The sequence below is a fragment of the Sorex fumeus genome, unplaced genomic scaffold (genome assembly GCF_029834395.1).
Source record: "Sorex fumeus unplaced genomic scaffold, SorFum_2.1 ptg000035l, whole genome shotgun sequence".
Taxonomy (NCBI): domain Eukaryota; kingdom Metazoa; phylum Chordata; class Mammalia; order Eulipotyphla; family Soricidae; genus Sorex; species Sorex fumeus.
Genome location: NW_026606092.1, coordinates 40752501 through 40775165, shown reverse-complemented (window position 1 = coordinate 40775165; position 22665 = coordinate 40752501). Strand labels below are relative to the sequence as shown.

General features: G+C 46.6%; 1 pseudogene; it reads left to right on the top strand.

Annotated features, from left to right (window-relative positions):
* The window catches only part of LOC130026862 (transmembrane protein 185B-like), a 76180-nt pseudogene that overhangs the window by 13633 nt on the left and 39882 nt on the right, over positions 1-22665 (top strand).

The following is a 22665-nucleotide window of genomic DNA, read 5'->3' as shown; positions in this document are numbered from 1 at the left end:
ATTCATATTGAAACCCCTCAAACTTTTAAAGTCACAGACAAGAAACTACAAGAAAGTAAATCTTGGGGGCCAGAGTGATAGTACAGTGGGAAAGGCATTTGCCTTGCACACGGCCTACATGAGTTCGATCTCCAGCATCCCATAGGGTCACTGTCATTGTCACTGTCCTCCCGTTGTTCATCAATTAGCTTGAGCTGGCCAAAAAAAAAAAGATAAACCTTTTCTTCCCTCCCTCCCCTCCCTTTCTCTTTCTTCCCTGTTTCCTCCCTTCCTCCTTCGTATCCTTAGCCTCCCTCCTCCCTTGCTTACTTCCTTCTTCCTCGCCAAGCCATGCTCTCGCCTCTGGGGTCCTCCCACCCAGCAGTAGCTGGTCTTTTCAGCTTGTGGACCAATCTCAGGCTCGCTCAGTGGTGCTGCAGTTCTACCTCGGACCTGGTGTGTACTCCAGCCCTTTGTACCGTCTCTCCGCCAGCCAAATGAACGAGGCTTTGGAGAAAGAGCTTCGGAGTTTGGTGAGTACCAGGGGAGTCGGACGCTGATCTTTACCTTGCTGAGGGTAAAGCGAAGCCTCCTCAAGCGAGCTCGGCCCTGTGGCCTCTGAGGCTCACGAGCGTGTCAGCTGGAAGCCCCAGGGGCTGCGCAAGCCCCCGTTGGGGCAGCAAAGGTAGGTGGGCTGATCTGTCCCCGCTATGCCCTCCGCCTCTGCCTGATCAGTGACCGGCCAGCGATGCTCCCAGAGTGCCGGGCTCCTTGCTCCCCTCAGAAGCGCCCCCTGCCCCCTCAGCTCTGTCTCCCCTGCCAGCCGGGAGCACTGGGGGCTCACAGCAAGGGGAGGGAGGTGAGAGACATGCGCTGGGAAGGCCGCTTTTCTGGAACCTTCCAGACACCTTCCTGGGGTGGATCAAAGTGTGTTTTCTTGTTTTCTTTTTAGGATTTTTTTGTTTGTATTTGTTTTTTTGGTTTGTGTCTTGGGTTTTCTTGTATTCAGCTGTGCTGAGACTTTCTCCTGGCTCTGTACTCAGGGATCATTCCTGGTGGCCCTCAGGGGACCACGTGGAATGCTGGGGATTGAACCTGGGTTGAATACATACAAAGCAAAACACCTAAAGTATCTCGTTGTTTTTGTTTTCTTGGTATTTTTTTTTTGGCTTTTTGGGTCACACCTGGTGATGCTCAGAGGTTACTCCCAGCTCTGCACACAGGAATTACTCCTGGTGGAGTTTCGGGGACCCAATGGGATCTGGAGATTGAACCTGGGTCAGCCACGTGCAAGGCAAATGCCCTTCCCGCTGTCCTGTCACTCTGTCTCTGGGCCTGGGTGAGCCGGGCCTTTCTGCTGAGACAGTGCTGACTGTATCCTGTCAGGACCCGGGACTGAGCACTTAGGAGCCTTTCAGAACCTGCGGGAGGATTCCAAGGGAAGCGTCCTTGCTGGGGCAGCATGGGCCAAGCACAAGCGGCATCACATGCTATCTGTGTGTGGTCGAGAACATGTGTACACACGTGTGTCCACAGCCATGCACACACCCCAGTATACACACATGGGCTTCTGTCATGTGCAGACTCATACATGTCCTTGGACATGCAAGCAAGTACATACATACTTGCACAACTCACTCATGTTTGCCAGGCAGATACACAATGGGCATTGGTAGCTGAGTTTGGGGTGGATTATTTTTGTTTTCTGGGTTTTTTTGGTCTTGTTGTTCTTGTTGTTTTTGGTCTTTTTTTGTCACAGTTGGGGATGTTCAGGGGTCACTCCTGGCTCTGCACTCAGGAATTACTACTGACGGTGCATCCCCTATGGGATGCTGGGGATCAAAGGCGGGTCATCCTTGTGCAAGACAAACACCCTCCCCGCTGGGCTATCGCCCTGGCCCGGGGATATATATATATTTTTGGTGGGGGGGGGGACTAGTGGCATGCCTGTCAGTCCTTGGAGGCGACTCCTGGCTTTGTGCTCAGGATATTCCTGTTAGTGCCACGATTCAAGCAGGGCCAAGTGGCCTTACCCAGTGCTCTCTCCCAGCCCCCAGATGTTCACCGTGTTTATTGGGGCTCCCCGCTAACTCGGTGGTACTCCTGCTCAGGGTCTAACCGGCTGGCTGTACTCGGGTGCCTGGACCCTGTGCCAGCCCTTCAGTCCCCAATATCTACGTTTGGAGTGCAAGTTCATTTTCATGAACAGCATCACAAAATGGAGTGTCTCCCATGTCGTTGATTGGAAGCTACTTTGCACCCTTCTGGTCTGAATATCTGATTCTGTTTCTCTAGAAAGAAAAGTTCACAGAGGCTTCAGAAGAGTCAGCCTCTGTTCAGAAAAACAGGCAAGGTGGGTGCGGGCCACCGGGTGACTGTGCCAGGGCCGGAGCTCTGGGGTCCCACACTCAGGGCTCTGCCCACTCATTTCCCGCAGCTGACTTCCTCCGGCTCTTTCCTCTTTGACGTAAAGTTCATTCCCAGAGACCCGAGCAGGCCAGGCGCTTGCCTTGCCCACTGCCAAGCTGGTATCCATCCCTGATACCAGCAGGCTGATCCCTGAGTGTAGAGCCAGGAGGTACCCTGGGCGTAGCATGTACGCGCACAAAGCCCCCCCCCACACACACACACACATCACACACATACACATTGTTTTTTTTTAAATTTTTTTTTTGTTAATAATGTAGGAGTTACTGTGTTTGGCATATTGAACACATCACGGAGAGCTTGCCAGGCTCTGCCGTGCAGGCGAGATACTCTCGGTAGCTTGCCGGGCTCTCCAAGAGGGGCGCAGGAATCGAACTCGGATCCGCCATGTTGGCTCCATGCAAGGCAAACGCCCTACCACTGTGCTATCGCTCCAGCCCAATGTAGGAGTACTACTAATTATTCAGCCATGGATGAAGCTGATTTAATTGGGCATGAACTTCACATTACTTATTTTTTTTAAATTCTGTTCTGAATGTTAATTTTATTTTATTATTTTATTATTATTATATTTCCCTCCTTTTTTTGATTCATGTGAGATAAGTTACAAATCTTTCATGTTTGAGTTTCGGTCACACAATCATCAAACACCCGTCCCATCACCAGTGCACATTTTCCACCACCAAAATCCCCAGAATTCCACCAGCCCCACGCCTCTGCCAACCCTTCCCCTGCCTGTGTGGCAGGCACACAATTTCCCCCATACTCTCTCTCTACTTTGGTTACATCCGATATTTTGACACCAGTCCCACCAGCACTCAAACCTGCTGAAAAGGCAATGCTAGATGATTTGTTTCGTATTGCTTCTTATGGCTAGAATATAATGACCAGGAATATCTGTGTCATTCTCTTCCGGGAGCTGTACTGCATAGTCTCTGGGTCTTGGCCATTGACGAGATTACGTGGTGCTGGGGGGCAGTTTGTGGGTGTGACTGCCAAGCTACTGGAAAACTGGGAATGTGGCGGGAGGAGGCCCAGTCCTGATCTGAGCAAGCCTGGAGCTCTCAGTCACGGGTTCCCATTTACCTCCGGGCCACTGAGCCTAACTGAATCTTTTGATCTCTTTTGAGATGTATGGGTCTCTGAAATAAGGCCAACAGATGAGCTTATAAAGCTTATATAGCTTATTTAGTGGTTTGTGGGTGTGTTTCCCACATACTGAACTTTTGTCCGTTTAATTTCTTGGTAAACTTGACCCCAAGTTGTTGGGGCGTGACCAAAGGCACAGGAGCAATTTTGGGGTATCTGGAAGTCTGCAGGCTCCATCAGGCTGCTGATGCAATCTCCCCGCAGGTACAGGTTGACCTGCTGGTGGCATCATAGTCCCTACATCACTGTTTGTGGTGACATGCAGGTGTGCTTGGGAAAGTGCTGTGTGACCTGGCAGGGAGCTGGCTGGGTGGGAAGATTTTGGGACGCCCCCAGCCAAGACCTCGAGTTCCTCCTGGCCCCAGACCCACCGTCTCCATGCTGAAACCTCCTGGTGTTGCCCTCGGCTGGGGGCTTCTCCCGTAGAGACGCTTTATCACCCCCGTGACCTCAGACTCCAGTGCGAGATTTGATGGAGCCTGCCAGACAGACTCTCAAATAATCCCGATGGTACGTGAAATATATTAAACTTCTAACTTTATCCTAACTAGAATCTATTGATAAGTTACATCAAAAAGAAGAACAGTTTAAGGCGCTGTCTTCTGAACTGGAGAAGTTGCGAGGAAATCGAACAGGTAAGAGATGGTCTCCGGGTGTCGTGCAGGGGCACCCCGGGCATGCGGCGCCTCCCTGCTGACGCTCCCACGCCACCTCCTCAGCTTCCCGGCCTCCGTTAGGGAGCCCCCACAGCAGGTCCCAGTGCCCCTCGTGCCCGCCCCCCATCAGTTCCTGGGGCCCTGTGACACTCCGGCCACCTCGGCCCTGGGACGTCTGTCAAATGCTGCCCAAGGTCCCCCCTGAGGGCCATCTATGAGGCGCCTTGTACGGTCGGACCCCCGTCCTGGCCCCATCCTTTGCTCGCTGCCTGCATTTCTTCCCCGTCTTGTGAGTTGTCCTTGGTTTCACTGGCTGCTGCTCGGTTCGAGCAGTTTGCAGGGGCCAGAGAGTGAAACGTCCTCGGAGGGAGGCCTGGGACAGAAGCGCAGGGGACGCTTCGTTGCCTACGACACCCCAAAGCTGTTCTCCCCCCCCCCCCGCATCTCTCCCTGACTTTCTCTCTCCCTCTGTCCCTCTCACTCCTTCCCTCCCTCCCTCCCTCCCCCCTTCCTCTCCTCCCCTCCCCTCAGATATGGAGGCTGAATTCAAAGAGAGAGATGTGCGAGAAGAGCAGTTGACGAAGGCAAAGGCCAAGTTGGAAAACGACATCGCGGACATCGTGAAAATGTCTGGGGAAAACTCGGCACAGCTGATGAGAATGAATGATGAACTACGCCTGCAGGAGAGGTGGGTGTGTCGGGCTGCTTTTCCGGAAGGTTCTGTGGTGTCGCCTGCAGCCGCGAGTCACCCTCCCGGAATTCTGTCTGAGGCCCTCTCCGAGATCTCTGAGGCTCCTTCAGGCACCCTCAAGTCAGCTGCTCAATCGGATGACCGCAGCGTCCCCACTTTTTTGTGTGATTTGTGAAGAAAAGGTGGTGGGTTGCTTGTGGCACGGCCTGTCCCAGGCAGCGGAAATAGTCCCCATCCGAGGAAGGACAGCTGACCCGTGTCACACGGAGAGAAGTTTCTCTGTTTTGTCTTAGGGTCTCTTCCGGGGGTGCTCAGGGGTCACTCCTGGCACAGCTGCCGGGTCATAAAGGGGTGCTTGGGTGGAACCCAGGTCGGCCACTCACGGCAGGCTCCCCCTCTGCCGCTTCCAGCCCTTGTCTTCTTCCCTCTGCATAGCTGCCAGATAAAGAACGAGTGTTTCAAGACAAACCTTTTGCGGGCAGGTTTAGAACTATTCGGTTTTATTATTTAGTGGGGGGGGGGGGTGTTATACCCGGAGATGCTCAGGGCTTCCTCCTGGCTCTGTACTCAGGAATTACTCCTGGCGGTGCTCGGGGGACCCAGTGGGATGCTGGGAATCCAACCTGGGTCTGCCACATGCGAGGCAAACGCCCTCCCCGCTGTGCTATCGCTCCAGCCCCACCATTCAGCTTTGACTCTTGCACTTTTAATGCTTAGCCGAGCGGCCAGCCTGCCCCAGCTGGGCACTGCGTCGGAGTTTCCGCAGAGAGTGCCGGTATCTGGGGGCCATCCTGGGATCCCCCAGCAGAGCTTGCCTCCTGGGTTCGGCACCCCTCTGATCCAACTGTACGTAAACCTTCCAGGGAGCTGTCAGAAATAATTTCAGACGGCTTTTCAAAAATAAAATTGGCTGATAGTAGAATGGCACGTATGTAGGCACACCCACATGCAGCACCATCACAACACAAACTTAGACACATTCACAACATTCACATGCATAAAAATTGGCATACACAGACAAACATAGGCATACACACATGTGCTCACTTACACAGGCATATACAGACACACACTTATACACAGACATAGATGAACACACAAAAACACTGACACACACAACATATACAGACACACAAATACACAGAATTATACACAGATGCCTACACTTACACACAAAAAGACAGACACAAACACAACAGACATATACAGACACATGTACATGCAGACACAGAACAGACATACACACAGATTCAGACACAGACATATATCCAAACACACATGCACGCACACACAAAAACACTGACACACAGACACACAGTTATGTATATACACACATGTATGTATATATGTATTACATACAGACATAGACACACATACACACAAATATGCACAGACAAGAACATGTACACAGGCACAGATAGACATACAGACACACGAATATATATACAGACACAGTGACAGGCACACACAGACACATACATGTGCACAAATATACCAGACATATAGACACAAAAGACATATGCTCAGCCACATACATGCACACACAGACACATGACATATACAGACACAAGTGTGCCCACACACAACATATCCACAGACTGACAGAGGCATATCAAGAGCACACATTACACACAGATACATACATAGACACACAGACTCAGTCACACAGTTACACACAGACATATACACAGACACACATATATGTACACAGACACAGAGAAACAAACATTCACATACACAAGGACATATACATAGAGAATCAGACATGCACAGACATATACAACACATGCCCGTGCTCACCCATGGACGCTGGGAGGTACGCACAGACACAAAGATGCACAGACACAGACACACAGGTGTATATATAGACACATTACACATGTGCACAGACACATGAACAAATAAACAAAACACACACATCACATACAGATATACACACAGATGCACACATATGCAGCACACAGATTTACAGACATGCACCCAGAGACACACATAAAAAGACGTGCCCTTGTGCACACACATATACACAGACAGACACATGCTCACAGAGACATACGGACACACAGAAACGCACAACACACCCATGCACACATAGACATACCCATAGTCACACAGAAACATGCACACACAAACATACACACACAGAAGACACACAGACTTATAAACAGACACAAATGCTCACGCTCAGATATATAGACACAGAGACATATACACAGACATGTGTACATGCATGCATACACAGACATGTACATAGATACAGAGACTTATATGTAGATAGACAGTTGCGTACACATACACGCAGACATACAGAAAGCTACACACATTCCCCACTGTACTTTGACTCTGTCCCTGGTCCCCATCTGTACACTTGATTGCGTCTTCTAAGCTGCTCTGTAAGCTGTGTGCTGAGTGTCCCTTCCTTGCAGTGGGGTTTGTGCGCCAGAGTCTCTGTGCATTCTCCCGCGACTGCAGGCTCACTCATGCCAGAGTGTTTAGAAAAGAGGCAGCCGTTTCCTTGTCACGGGAGCCCCGGTCCTTTGGATCCCCTGGATGAATCTCTCTTCTCCTGCCTTGACTCAGTAGGTAAGAAGAAACATCCCTTTTTCCCCAAGAGGTGGACACACAGAAATAGACACATACACACACACAAAGACAAACACAGACATATCCACAGAAACACAGGTACAAACACATGCACACACAGACATATACAGACATAGAGATATACACACACATGCATAGACACACACATGCGTACACACAAATACAAAGTCACACACAAGTACACAAACATACACACAGACATATAGACAGACACATCTACTTACACATTACAGAGATGGATACAGACACAAACACATGTGCTTGCACTCAGACATCTACAGACACAAGCACATGCTCACACAGACATACACAGATACTCAGACATATACAAGTGGAACACACACATGCGTACACATAGACATATACAGTCAAATACAGACAGGTGCAGTCACACACAGACATACACGTACATCACGGGTAACTTGCCAGGCTGCTGTACGGGTGGGATATCCTCGGTAGCTTGCCAGGCTCTCCGAGAGGGGCAGAGGCTTTGAGCTTATACAGCTAAGCCGAGGTGGTTTGTGGGTGTGTCTCCCACAGACCTAACTTTTGGCCATTTGATCTCTTGGTAAACTTGGCCCCAAGTTGTTGGGATCTGGCCAAAGGCGCCATCAGGTCAGCCTGTACCTGCGGGGCGAGTGCATCAGCAGCCTGATGGTGCCTTCGACTTCCAGATACCCCCAAATTGCTGCTGTGCCTTTGGCCAGACACAAACACACACACAGACATATTTAGAGATACACGTAGATACACACAGCTGTGTGCACAGACACAGACCTGTATACTGACACAAATGCACCCACAGACACAAACATGTACACACATAGACATACAGAGACACAAACATGCACACACAGACACACATAGAAACACACAGAGAAACAGACATATATACTGAAATATGCACACATAAAATCCAGATCCCGGACGAGAACAGTGCAGTCTTTTGCCCCCGCGCCTGGGTGTCCCTCGCCGGGACCCCTTGAAGGGGAGTGGGTCGAGCTTTCCTCCCCGCCCCGACCGGGGCTCCAGCAGCCGAAGACCTCCAGGACCAGCCACCACCATGCTGAGATCACTCTCCGCACACATGAAGGTACTGGCAGAGGGACAAAGCCACGCGGGCTCCGGGGCCGAGACCTCCAAGCCTACTCGAATTGGAGTCGAGCATCTTCCACCCAGATCCTCCAAGTTCCAGTAGGCGGGGGTCACACCTACCACCTGGCCCCCTGGCGCCGTGTAATCCCATCAACGCCCAAGACTCAGAGACTATAAAATCCAGATCCCAGAACCGCGCGGCCGCATTCGCGGCTGCGCGACATCTTATCAGAACTTTTCTTTATGACATCTTGTTGTCTCATTCCTACTTTGGACAAACTTGCAGGCTATCAAATGTAGCCTGCCCACAGGGCAGAGTCTGGCAAACTCCCCGTGGCGCACCAAATATGCCAAATACCAGTAACAATGATGGGTCTCATTCTCCTAAAGAGCCGTGAATATAATGTCAGGGCTAGGATGAAAGAGACGTTACTGGGGCCTGCTCGAGGCAATCGACGATTAACAGGATGATGAAATGAAATGAAATGAAAAATGCACACACAGACACAGATATAGACAGATACAATCACAATGGACACAGACATATATACAAACACACATACATATGAAGAGAGATACAGTTATGTAAGTAGACACAATCACAAGACACACTGACACACATGTGCCACATGTGTGCATACAGAAAGTTATTTACAAACAGACAGGTATGTGCACATACACATAGACATGTATACAGACGCAAATATGCACACACAGGGACAAGATATATACACAAACAAATGCATAGACACACATAAATGTATACATTGACATACATTCTCACAGACGTGAACACACAAACATACATAGAAATATAGACATATAGATATATAAGTAGACACACAGCCAAATGCATAGAGTGGCACTGACATACACAGACACACACATGTTTACACACAGACATTATTACACACACATATACAGTCACACAGCTACCGCACAAACAACACATTATATTTATATAGAAACACACAGGCATTCACACAGACCCACATGCATACATGGAAATCCAATATATACACACAGACACATGCATAGACACACAGACACATGCACAGACAAACAGATATATACATAGGCACATGCACACAGATGCATACACACATTTACACAGAATCAAGCGTAGAGATATACAGACACACATTCATATACACTGACAAATGCACACGCAGACACACACATGCACACATAGACATACAGAAACACAGAGACATATAGATCAAGACAGAAATAGACACAGACACATACATATAGAGAGCATATGTACACACAGGGATAGAGACGTACACATAGATGCACACTTGCACACACACGAAAACACAGACACATATATACACAACATACAGAGACTCACAGATACAGAGGCACAAAGGTACATGCATAGTCACAAGACACAATTAACACATAGACACACACACATGCACAAACACAGAGACTTATGCAGACATACACAGACACAAACTGAAATGCAGACACAACAAAGACATGTAACACAGACACATATTCATGTACACACATGCAAAGACACAAATGCACACAGAGAAATATAAACGGAGACACACACACCCCCATGCACACACACGCCCTGACATATAGACACACACATATGTACACACATACAAAAAATAGACACACACAGACATATACATAGACACACAAGTGCAAAGATAGACGTATACACAGACACAGACATTCAAACATGCATGCACAAACATGCACACAGACATTTACACAGACAAAAACAGATACACACGTGTGACGCATCAGAAAACAGACCTATACACACACGCGTGCGCAGACACACATGCACACACAGACATAAACTGACACACAGACATAAACCCAGAAATGTACAATAGAGACACACAGATATATGCACATTGAGGGGCTAACATGCAAATACACACAGGCATATACACAGACATAAACCCACATATACACATACACACAACAAACATCCACAGAGTCTCAGAGACGCACAGACATATAGACTTACACACGTGCCCACCCACAGAAACACAAAGACACGCAGATATATACGTGGACACACAGACAAATGCACGCACACAGATACACACTGACAGATATAGACATAGACACATGCATATACAGACATACAAATGCAAAATCACACACGTGTATACTCATAGACACACATTCACACAGACACAACATGAGCAAAGGTAAATGAACGCAGATATATACATACAAGGGAATGTCCTACATGCCGCACTAGCACTTCAGGCCACAAAGGAGAGAAGATAAATAAAAAGCAATTGAATTACTGACCCTCCCTATACCATGGGACTTCTTGGCCTAGCTACAACAGAGTGTATGATCCCTGCAGATTGGGAATAATCTGCATGTCTCCCCTGCCAAATCTTTGCAACTTAAAACATACTAGGGGTGATGAGGCTTTAGGTGGGGGATTAGAAATGAAAAAGCTAACACCTAGATGGATATCTCTATGGATCAACTGACAGGAACTGTGATTTGGGCAGATGGAAATCTACAATCTACTTATGGCAACAGGTTATTCCTCAAGTTCATGACTCTTACCCAAAAGCTTGGGGAAAACGTTTCCCAAGATTCACAGTTCAGCTCTTTGTTAATGGTTAGAAAGGCTGAAGTAACCTTGTGTGGAATTCATTGCCCGATTAAAAGACAATTTGACTAAAACATTTATTTGTAAGTTACTGTGTAACTATACTTAAGTCACACGCCATGGATTGATACACACGTGCACCTCACCAGCAAATTCCAAATAGGCCACGAAATAAAAGCCTTAGGATTGCAGTGCAACCCACACGCAAGACACAGGTGGATGTTTTGGCTCAGAACTACGGGCAGAACCCAGAGCCTCGCAGCCAGGCACCACGTGGCAGCATCTTCAAGACGGAACCAGTGAGGTCTGCCGCCTACGGCCACTGTGGCTACCGTGCCCGGCAGGGTGTCGAGACACCGCCCCACGGCCGAGCGCGACTCTGCCCAGGGTGCTGAAAGGCGACTCGGGCGGTCCCATGCCCGGGGGCGCGCACGGCACCCCAGGGCGCCCGCCCCTCCCGCCGCGGAAACCCGGTGTCTGCAGGGTCCAGACGCAGGGACGGCCGTCGGCGGGGGCAGGCAAACGGCCTGGCCCGGGTCCCTGCCTGCATCCCTGGGGAAGTCGGCGGACGCGGCGCCGAGCAGGAAGGCGGAGTCGGGTCCGGGCGGGCGGCCCCGGGGCGCGGGCGGCGCTGGAGCCGCGGCTCGGGTCGCCCCCGCGGCTGTTTCCCCCGAGCTGTCCCCCGGCTGGTCCCCGGCCCCGAGCTCTTCCCTCGGACCCTTCCCGCTCGCCTCAAACTCCTCCGCCGAGAAGAGCGTTTCGCCTCGCGAGGAGCAAAGGAACCGACACGCGGGGACTCGGGCCCAGGGAGCCCCCTCGGCCGCCGGAACACCCAGGCGGACCGCGCGCACCTGCGCGCCCCCGGGAGCCGGCAGCGCCCGGCGCCCAGGGGAGCGCGCGTGGGGGAGGGGCGCACGCGGGGGGCGGGGAAGCCCGAGGGAACCGGCTCCCTCGGACCACTGAGACGCAGCGGCTGAGCCCGGACCCCCACGGAGAGAACCGCCGCCGCCCCACCGCGCGGACCCCCTGGGACGGAGAGGCCCGTCCACGCCCGGCTCTCCCGTCCGCGCCCACGCACCTGTGTCGCGGGGCCCCGCAGGACCGAGCCCTGCCCTGAAACCGCGCCCGACGCGGCCCCGAGGCTGGGGCAGGTCAGGTCCTCCCAGCGGTGGGGCTGTGGCAGGAATCAACTGAAGGAAACGGGGACCGGGATCTCAGGCAAGCGGGCTCAGGTGTCGTGCAGGTGAGGCCACGCCCCCAGGCGGCACACAGGTGAGGCCATGCCCCCCCCTCCCCGGTATCCTGCAGGTGAGGCCACATTAGGAAATGTGCACTGGGAAAAGGAGGGGTGTTGGAACGTTGAACAATTAAAATTCAATCATGAACAATCTTATAACTGTATCTCATGGTGATTCACTTTTTTTTAAGCTGGAGAAAAAAAGAATAGAAAGCACAAGTATTTCAAGAAGGCCTCAAATAAAATTAACCTTCAGGAAGAATGCACGAGCAGACATCCCACACTCTGGCTTTGCAACAACTGGTGAGGAGAGGATATGACAATCTCTACTCTAAGGATGCACTCAGCACCAAGATGTTGTGTGGAAACAAAACCAATCATGCCAGGGGTCAGAGAGATTACAGCCGGTAGGGTGCTTGACTTGTACACTGCTGATCTGGATTGGATTTGATTCTCCGCATTCCATATGACCCTGGAGCACCGTCAGGAGTGCTCCCTGAGCACAGCACCAGGAGTATTTATTTTTAAAGAATAATGCCACTGTACATAAACAATGTGGGAAATCCATGTGAGCAAGCAAACTAGGAAAGGCAGCCCAATAAGAATCATGACCTGGTGCTTGAGCGATTGCACAGCCGATAGGGCATTTGCCTTGCACGCGGCTGACCTGGGTTCGATTCCCAGCATCCCATATGGTCCCCCAGCACTGCCAGGAGTAATTCCTGAGTGCATGAGCCAGGAGAAACCCCTGTGAAACACCGGGTGTGACCCAAAAAGTCAAAAAAAAAAGAGAGAGAGAATCATGACCTGAGGAATCACTACAAGTATATGTGAAAATGGCAATCCAAAACAAATCACAAATCTTGCACATGAGCAATCATGTGGAAGTTCTACAAATGTTCACAGTATGCTGTAAAAATTTACTTGATGATGTAGTTGTTCACCTATGCTATTCAGAAGACTCACTACCAAGGCATACAAATGGTACTTCCCAGGAAGGCTCCTATAGAAAAAGGTGATATGTTTTCAATAACTGTTAAAATATCTCAGGGCATCAGTAGATATGCCACACATGCAGAAAACAGTACTGAATCCCTGAAACATAGTGTGTCCACACTATGTTTGTATATATACAGATGTGGTTCTAGTGGACCGGGAAAAAAAACCACTGGGCCTGAGTAGCATTCAACCCATCTTCCCAAACAAGAACCTAACTATCCATCAAGTTGGAAAAATATCACAAGTAACAGCTACCATGTACCTGAGCATCAATGAGAACACTAACAGTGAAAGAAAGGGAAAAGACCTGAGAACAATTAACCACTTGGATCCAGCTGGGTCCCTCATGGCTTGCGCACGATCACCTGTGAAAGTGCAAAGGACTATTTGAAGTAGTGTTGTGTACAGGAGACTGAAGGCATATACAAAGCCAAAGGTGACCAATGGGAATGGTGATAACATTGGTCAGGAAAGGAAACTGGCAAAGAATTCAGTGACATCAGAACTGAAGATAAAATGGTCCAATTGATGGAATAGTGAACAGCATACACAAAAAGTAGGTGTCACTCAATATGTGTGTGGGTAGAGATACAAGACGTCTATGACTGGTGTGGTCAACATAGCAGTACTCCACATATAAAGTGTGGTGCTTCTATTTGCAGAGCATGGCATTCATAATAGTACACAACATAGTAAATGTATAGTAATAGTACACAGCAGCAGGCTGCACCATTCAAATGAATGGCTCATAAGCAAATCCAAATCTGGAAAGGTAATAAACATTACGAAATGATTGCAAGTCAGATTAATAATTGCATAATAGCAACTCCATCATCAGAATAATTCCAAAGTAAGTCTTTGAACAGCAAACTTTAATGATAACAACATAATTTTTTGGGTTTTTATGATACACCCAGGGGCACTCAGAGCTCACCCAGAAATCACTTCTGGAAGGCTCAAGGAACCCTCGGGAGTACCAGGAACTGAACACAAATCACCATGCAAGGAAAATGCCCAAACTACTACACCAACATTTCAGCCCCTCACAACTAAAGTTGTACTATTAAGTAAAAAACAATTGCTGTGCAGTCAGCTCAGTAGAAAACCACTCTAAAAATGGTGAGGAATAAAAGGTATATGACTTGGTGTTCTATGTAACATCAGGCACATCAATCAAATAGAACTGCATATATGTATATGTATACATATATGTATATATGCAGATTATACATATATGTGTTAACGTATTATACATTTTATGGCACCTAGTCTGCCCGTGTTTGATGACAGGGTAGCTTGTGGATTGTCCTGAGTCCACCCAAGTCCCTGACCAGGACTCTCCTTTCGGGGTGTTAGGAAATAAAAGAAGACAAGGTTAGGCCAGAATTAATTAAAATGCATGAGATGAAGGAAGAAGAAACAGTGTGCACCAAAAGCTAGCTATCCTGACAGAGTAAAATAAACACTGCACCTGGCAAAAGAGCAAGATACAAGCCAATCTGTGAGGAACAAAGATCTGCATACATTTCAAGGATCTGAACCCAAGGAAATAAGGCAGGTTCTGAGCACCAATGCACATATCCCACACTAACTACTAACTTCCCAAACCCACCAATCCCCCCAAAAATGTATCACAACTGCTGCAATCTGTGCATGTGATACCATACAATGTCTGACCAATACCTTAACAACAGGAACTAATGGGTTGCTGACTTAGTAACCAAGTTGTTCCCCGTCCTAAAAATAATGTGATAAACCACCACGGCATGCAAGTCAAAGCATAAAATCTACCAATGGAGCCAAGCAATCATTCTTTTTTTTTTTTTATTAATTTGCCTGAGTAACACCAAGCAGTGTAAAACTAAAATCCCTCAACATTCAGGATACTCATGACTTTGCCAAGTTCTATCAGCCCTCTGGAAACACTTGAACTATGATAAATGCTTACTGCGGTAAACAAAACGAAAAGCAAATATGTCAAGACTGCTTGAAGAAAGGTGCAGTGACACTACGTCTGATATCACTTTGCATAATCTCCCAGTATTCACTTAAACAGTCATCTTAAATTTACTTAATTTGTCATTTTGTATGGGTGACTCTTCCTGGGGACACCTCGCTATGTATCCCAGACTACAGTCCTCAGGACAGGTTAGTCTTTCCTAATCCCGCAGGGCCCTTATTCAGTTACTTCTTTTTGGGTCATGACAGAGTTTGTTCCATAGCCGTGCTCTTAACTTATTATTTATGTATATATACATATGTATGTATATATACAGATTATACATATATGTGTTAACTTATTATCCACTGTATGGCACTGAGTCTGCCTGTGTTTGATGCCAGGATAGCTTGTGGATTGTCCTGGGTCCCTCCAAGTCCCTGACCAGAACCCTCCTTTTGGGGAGTTAGGAAATAAAGGAAATTGAGGCTTAAGTCGAATAAATATAATAGATGCCTGAAGTAAATATTATTTCGAGTCAATTAACTCCCAAGTTACAAAAGTCCTGTGTCTACACGAAAGAACATTGCTCTAAAGTAATCTATGCAAAGGACATAAAGGAAAAAGAATAGCAGTATTTCACTTACATATACAAAATCCAGACTCCTCAGAGAAATTTGACTTTGTAAGTCACAGGGTCTGATTTGGGGATGTTAGTGATTAATCTATAGGGGAAGCAGAGCACAAAGGATTAGGAGTCCTGGTGGAACAGGGTGTGCCTTGGGAGCACTGCAATGAATGTAACTCAATAAACTTAAGCTCCCTGCAGGGAGGGGGGAAGGAGAAAGGAGAACCCCATGTTATCCAATAGTCCCCTACCATCGACCAACCTAGAATGGCCCCATTTGCCGAACTAGGACTCTCCAAGGGGATGAGATTGATCTTTGTAGCAAACCAGAAACCTAAGGACAAATATTGCCCTGAGGCTATTCACACATTTAAAATCAACTGGACCTTGGAATAGGTACAATTCAACAAACTAGCCCCAACATCACGGTCCTCCTGTTGTTCATCGATTTGCTCGAGCGGGTCCAGTAACATCTCCATTGGAGACTTTGTTGTTACTGTGTTTGGCATACCGAGTACGTCACGAGGAGCTTGCCAGGCTCTGCCGTGCAGGCAAGATACTCTCGGTAGCTTGCCGGGCTCTCCGAGAGGGGCAGAGGAATCAAACTCGGGTCGGCCATGTTGGCTGCGTGCAAGGCAAATGCCCTACCGCTGTGCTATCGCTCCAGCTGCTGACATAACAAAGACAAAATTCTTTACTTTCCATTTTAAATTGGAAAACCACTTTTCTCTCCATCTATATCCTCCACATCCCTAACCCTATCCCCGATTCTAACCCTAACCCTAAATCCTGATATTTAGTAAGGTCCAAAGTAGAAAATTTCGGGGCAGGGGCAGCTCCAGCAGCTCCAGCCACTTCCGCAGGGAGCGCCGGTCCATGTAGTCATCGCCTCCCCCAAAAAGGTCTGCAGACTAGCATCTGGACTGGCTGGGGGCATGGACATTACTGTAGGGGTGTGGCCCCCATTTAAAGTGAGCATGGCCTCCCAAAGTGGGCGTGGACTTCTCCGGGGAGGGCAGCCGCAGTTATATTTCCCACCCCCAGCACTCTGGACCCTCACCCTAGCCCTTGTCACCTAAATCTGTGGGGAAAATTTCCGGCCACCTACACTACAATACAATAATAATCCACTGGCCTGCTCCAATTCAAACAAAAGACAAATACACAATAGAAGCTGTAGAAACCCAATACTAAAATAACACCTCCTACAAACCTTCACGAGATGCCCATCATAAGCCAAAGAAAAATGACAGAGAAGAAGCTCAGACCCTAGAAAGATCCCCGAATCCTCAACCAGGGTGACCTACAAATATGCTCTCTCCAATAAAGAACTCTGAGACAAAATGCAGAGAATGTTCAAGGACCTACTCAAAGAATCAATGGAAGAGATATCCAGAAAACTAAAAGAAGAAATGAAAGAAACAACAGAAAGGTTAGTCGAGAAAATACAGGAAGAAATGAGAGCAGAAACAAAAAAGCTATTAAAAGAAGTGTCACAGATAAAGGACTCGGGAGATGGAATTTAAAACTCAGTAAATACCCTTAACAATAGGATAAGTGCAGCTGAAGAGAGGATCAGTGAGCTTGAAGATGAGCAACAGAAATCCCGTAGGGAAAAACAAGCAATGGCAAAAGATCTCAAAATGCCTCTTAGGAGAATTAGAGACCTAGGGGATGACACCAAGAGGAACAACATTAGAATCATTGGAGTACCAGAAGGGCAGGGAGGTAACCCCAATGAAAAAAGCCACAGTCAAAGAAATCATCGCTGAAAAGTTCCCAGAATTAAAGAATGCAGACATACAGATCCAAGGAGCCAGAAGGGTGCCAGCAAAAAGAGACCCTAATAAAAACACTCCAAGGCATATCATAGAATGATAGATGCTGTGGACAGAGACATAATACTACAAGCAGCAAGGTCAAAGAAGGAAATCACATTCAAAGGAGCACCCCTTAGATTTACAGCAGACCTATCAGAGGAAACCCTCCAAGCCCAAAGGCAATGGTGGGATATAGTGAAAAAACTCAATGAAATGAACGCCTCACCAAGAATACTTTATCCATCTAAACTCTCACTCAAACTCGATGGAACTATACACCATTTTGTAGATAAACAACAGCTCAGGAACTTCACATACTCAAAACCAAAACTAAAAGAAGGGTTAAAGGGGCTCCTGTGGGATAAGAAGGAAAACACTTAGAAACACAACCAACCTCTACAGAAAAATGGCACAAAATCCCATGACAATAATCTCTCTTAATGTCAACAGTCTAAATGCACCAATCAGGAGACACAGAGTGGCAAAATGGATCCAGAAACAGAAACCAACATTCTGCTGTCTAAAAGAAACTCATCTGAACAATCAGAGCAAACACAGACTCAAAGTCAAAAGATGGAAAACAATACTGCAAGAAAACAGCTCCCTCAAAAAAGCTGGAGTGGCCATACTAGTATCCGAAAACATTAATTTCACGTTGAAAAAGATTAGAAGGGACAGCAAAGGCCACTTTCTCTATATCAAGGGATACGTACAACAGGAAGAAATTAGACTCTTAAATGTATACGCACCTAACGAGGAAACAGCTAAATACTTAAAACAACTGCTAACAGATTTTAAGGAGGACATTACTAGCAACACATAGTAGCTGGAGACTTCAACATCGCCCTATCACCTCTGGATAGATCAACAAGAACAAAACTCAGCAAGGAAACACTGGCTTTGAAAGAAGAAACAGAAGAGAAAAGACTTATAGACCTGTACAGGGCTTTACACCCCAAAAAGAAAGAATACACATTCTTCTCCAGTGCGCATGGAACATTTTCCAAAATAGACCATGTGCTAGGCCACAAAACATACCTCAATAGAATCAGGAAGATAGAAATACTATCAACAATCTTTTCAGACCACGATGCACTGAGAATAGAAGTGAATCACACACAGACACGGAGAACCAAATCAAACACCTGGAAATAAAACAACTCAATGCTGAGCAATGAATGGGTCAGGAAGGAAGTCAAGGACGAAATCAAAAGACACCTGGAAACAAATGAGAATGAAGACACGAGCTACCAGAACTTATGGGATGAAGCAAAAGTCACATTAAGGGGAAAATTTACAGATCTGCAAGCATATCTCAGGACGGTAGAAAGGATGCACATAAACAACTTGACTTCACAGCTCAAGATCTTAGAAAAGGATCAACAGAAGGAGCCCAAAGTAGGCAGAAGGAAAGAGATCATAAAACTTAGGGCAGAAATCAACAACATGGAAACCAAAGAAACAATCCGAAAGATCGATGAAACTAAGAGTTGGTTCTTCGAGAAAATAAATAATATAGATAAACCACTAGCAACACTCACAAAGAAACAGAGGGAGAGAACCCTAATAAACTGAATAAGAAATGAGAATGGAGATATCACAACAGAAACCAAAGAAATTCAGAAGATCATCAGAGGCTACTTTGAAAGTCTGTATGCCACGAAACAAGAGAACCTAGAAGAAATGGATAAATTCCTGGATTTCTATAATCTCCTAAAGATGAATCAAGAAGATATAGAATACCTGAATAGACCTATTACCATCAAGGAAATTGAAACTGTAATCAAAAGTCTTCCCAAAAACAAAAGCCCAGGTCCAGATGGATTCACTAGAGAATTTTTCCAAACATTTAAAGAGAACCTATTGCTAGTTCTTCTCAAGCTTTTCCAGGAAATTGAAAAAACAGCAATTCTCCCAAACAGTTTCTATGAAGCCCATATCTCCCCAATACCAAAAGGAAACAAAGACACCACAAAAAAAAAGAAAACTACAGGACTATATATATATATCCCTGATGAACACGGATGCAAAGATTCTCAACAAAATACTAGCAAATAGAATTCAACAACTCATCAAAAAGATCATACACCATGAACAAGTGGATTCAAACCGGGGATGCAAGGACGGTTTAACATTCGGAAATCAACATAATACATCAGCTACCGAATGTAACCTGCCCACACGGCCGAGTCTGGCAAACTCCCCATGGCATACCAAATATGCCAAATACCAGTAACAATGAAGGGTCTCATTCTCCTAACTCTGAAAGAGCCTGGAATATGGCACTTTTTTAAAAATCTCAGGGCTAGGACGAAGGAGACGTTGCTGGGGCCTGTTCGAGGCAATCGACAAGTAACAGGATGGTCGTGATCGAATACATCATATCAACAAAAGAAAAGATAAAAATCACATGATCATATAAATAGATGCAGAGAAAGCATTTGACAAGATCCAGCAACCGTTTATGATGAAAACCCTAGCCAAATTGGGGATAAAGGGGACTTTCCTCAATATAGTTTAAGCCATCTACCACAAGCCTACAGCAAGCATCATCCTCAGTGGGGAAAAACTAAGAGCATTCCCCTTAAGATCAGGGACGAGAAAAGGATGCCCACTCTCTCCATTGCTGTTCAATATAGTACTAGAAGTACCTGCAATAGCGATTAGGCAAGAAAAAGACATTAAGGGCATCCAAGTAGGAAAGGAAGAAATCAAGCTCTCACTATTCACAGATGATATGATACTATACTTTGAGAACCCTAAAACCTCTACCAAGAAACTCCTAGAAACAATAGATCTGTATAGTAAAGTTTCAGGCTATAAAATCAATACCCAAAAGTCCATGGCTTTCCTATATGCAAATAGTGAGAGAGAAGAAAACGACGTGAAGAAAACAATCCCATTCACAACTGTGCCCCAGAAATTCAACTACCTTGGAATTAGCTTAACTAAAGAAGTAAAGGACCTCTACAAAGAAAAATACAAAAAGCTGCTTCGGGAAATAAAAGAGGACACAAGGAAATGGAAAACTATCCCCTGTTCATGGATCGGGAGACGTAACATTGTCAAAATGGCAATACATACCAAAGCACTGTACAAATTCAATGCGATCCAATCACGATACCCATGACATTCTTCAAAGAAATGAAGCAAACACTCCTGAAATTTATATGGAACAATAAGCCCCCACGAATAGCTAAAGCAATTTTTGGGAAAAAGAAAATGGGAGGAATCAACCTTCCTAATTTCAAACTCTACTACAAAGCAGTAATAATTAAAACAGCGTGGTATGGAACAAAAGCAGAACAGCAGACGAATGGAACAGAGTTGAATATACTGACATCTCCCCCCAAACATATGATCATCTAAACTTTGATAAAGGAGCAAGAAATGTGGAATAAGGAAAGCCATTTAACAAGTGGTGAGGGCAAAATTGGACAGCTACAAGCAAAAAATGGGCTCAGATCTGTGCCTAACACCATGTACAAAAGTAAGATCAAGATGGATTAAAGATCTCAACATCAGACCGGAATCCATAAGGTACATTGAAGACAAAGTCGGCAAAACCCTCCATGAAATTGAAGCTAATGGTGTCTTCAAAGATGTCACGCCACTGGCTAAGCAAGTGAAAACAGAGATAGACAAATGGGACTATCTTAAACTAAGAAGCTTCTGCACCTCAAAAGAAACAGTAACCAAAATACAAAGACAGTCTACAGAATGGGAAAGGATATTTGCCGAATACACATCTGACAAGGGGTTGATATCAAGGATATACAAAGTACTGGTTGAACTCCACAAGAAAAAAACATCCAACCCCATCAAAAAATGAGGCGACAAAATGAACAGAAACTTCCTCAAAGATGAAATCCGAATGGCTAAAAGGCACATGAGAAAATGTTCTACATCACTAATCATCAGGGGGATGCAGATCAAAACAACAATGAGATATCATTTCACACCACAGAGACTGGCCCACATCCAAAAGAACAAAAGCAACAGATGTTGGCACGTATGTGGCGAGAAAGGGACCCTCCTTCACTGCTGGTGGAAATGCCGACTGGTTCAGCTCTTCTGGAAAACTGTATGGACGATTCTCAAAAAACTAGAAACTGAGCTCCCATTTGACCCAGTAATTCCACTCCTGGGAATATATCCTGGAGAGGCAAAAAAGTATAGTCGAAGCAACATCTGCAATTGTCTGTTCATTGCAGCACTGTTTACAATAGCTAGAATCTGGAAAAAAAACCTGAGTGCCCGAGGACAGATAACTGGTTAAAGAAACTTTGGTACATCTACACAATGGAATACTATGTAGCTGTCAGAAAAGATGAAGTCATGAAACTTACATACAAGTGGTACTACATGGAAAATATCATGCTAAGTGAAATGAGTCAGAAAGAGAGGGATAGACATAGAAAGATCGCATTCATCTGGGGAACATAAAATAACAAAATAGGAGACCAACGCCCAAGAATAGCTGAGATAAATACCAGGAGGTTTACTCCTTGGCTTAGAGGTCAGCTTCACACTCTAGGGGTAAAGGTGGCCCAGATGTAGAAGGGAGCACCAAATGGGGGGTATTGGGAGGATCCCCCCAGGATGGGAGAACCATGCTGAAAGTAGACTCTAGACCGAACATGATTGCCACTCGATGCCTCTTTTGCAGGCCACAGCACCCAAAAGGAGATAGAGAACAAAAGGGAATGTCCTGCCACAGAGGCAGAGTGGGATGTGGGGGATGAGGGGGATGGGAGGGATACTGGGATTAGTGGAGGGGGAGAATGGGCACTGCTGGAGGGATGGGCACTCGATCATTGCACAACGGAAACCCAA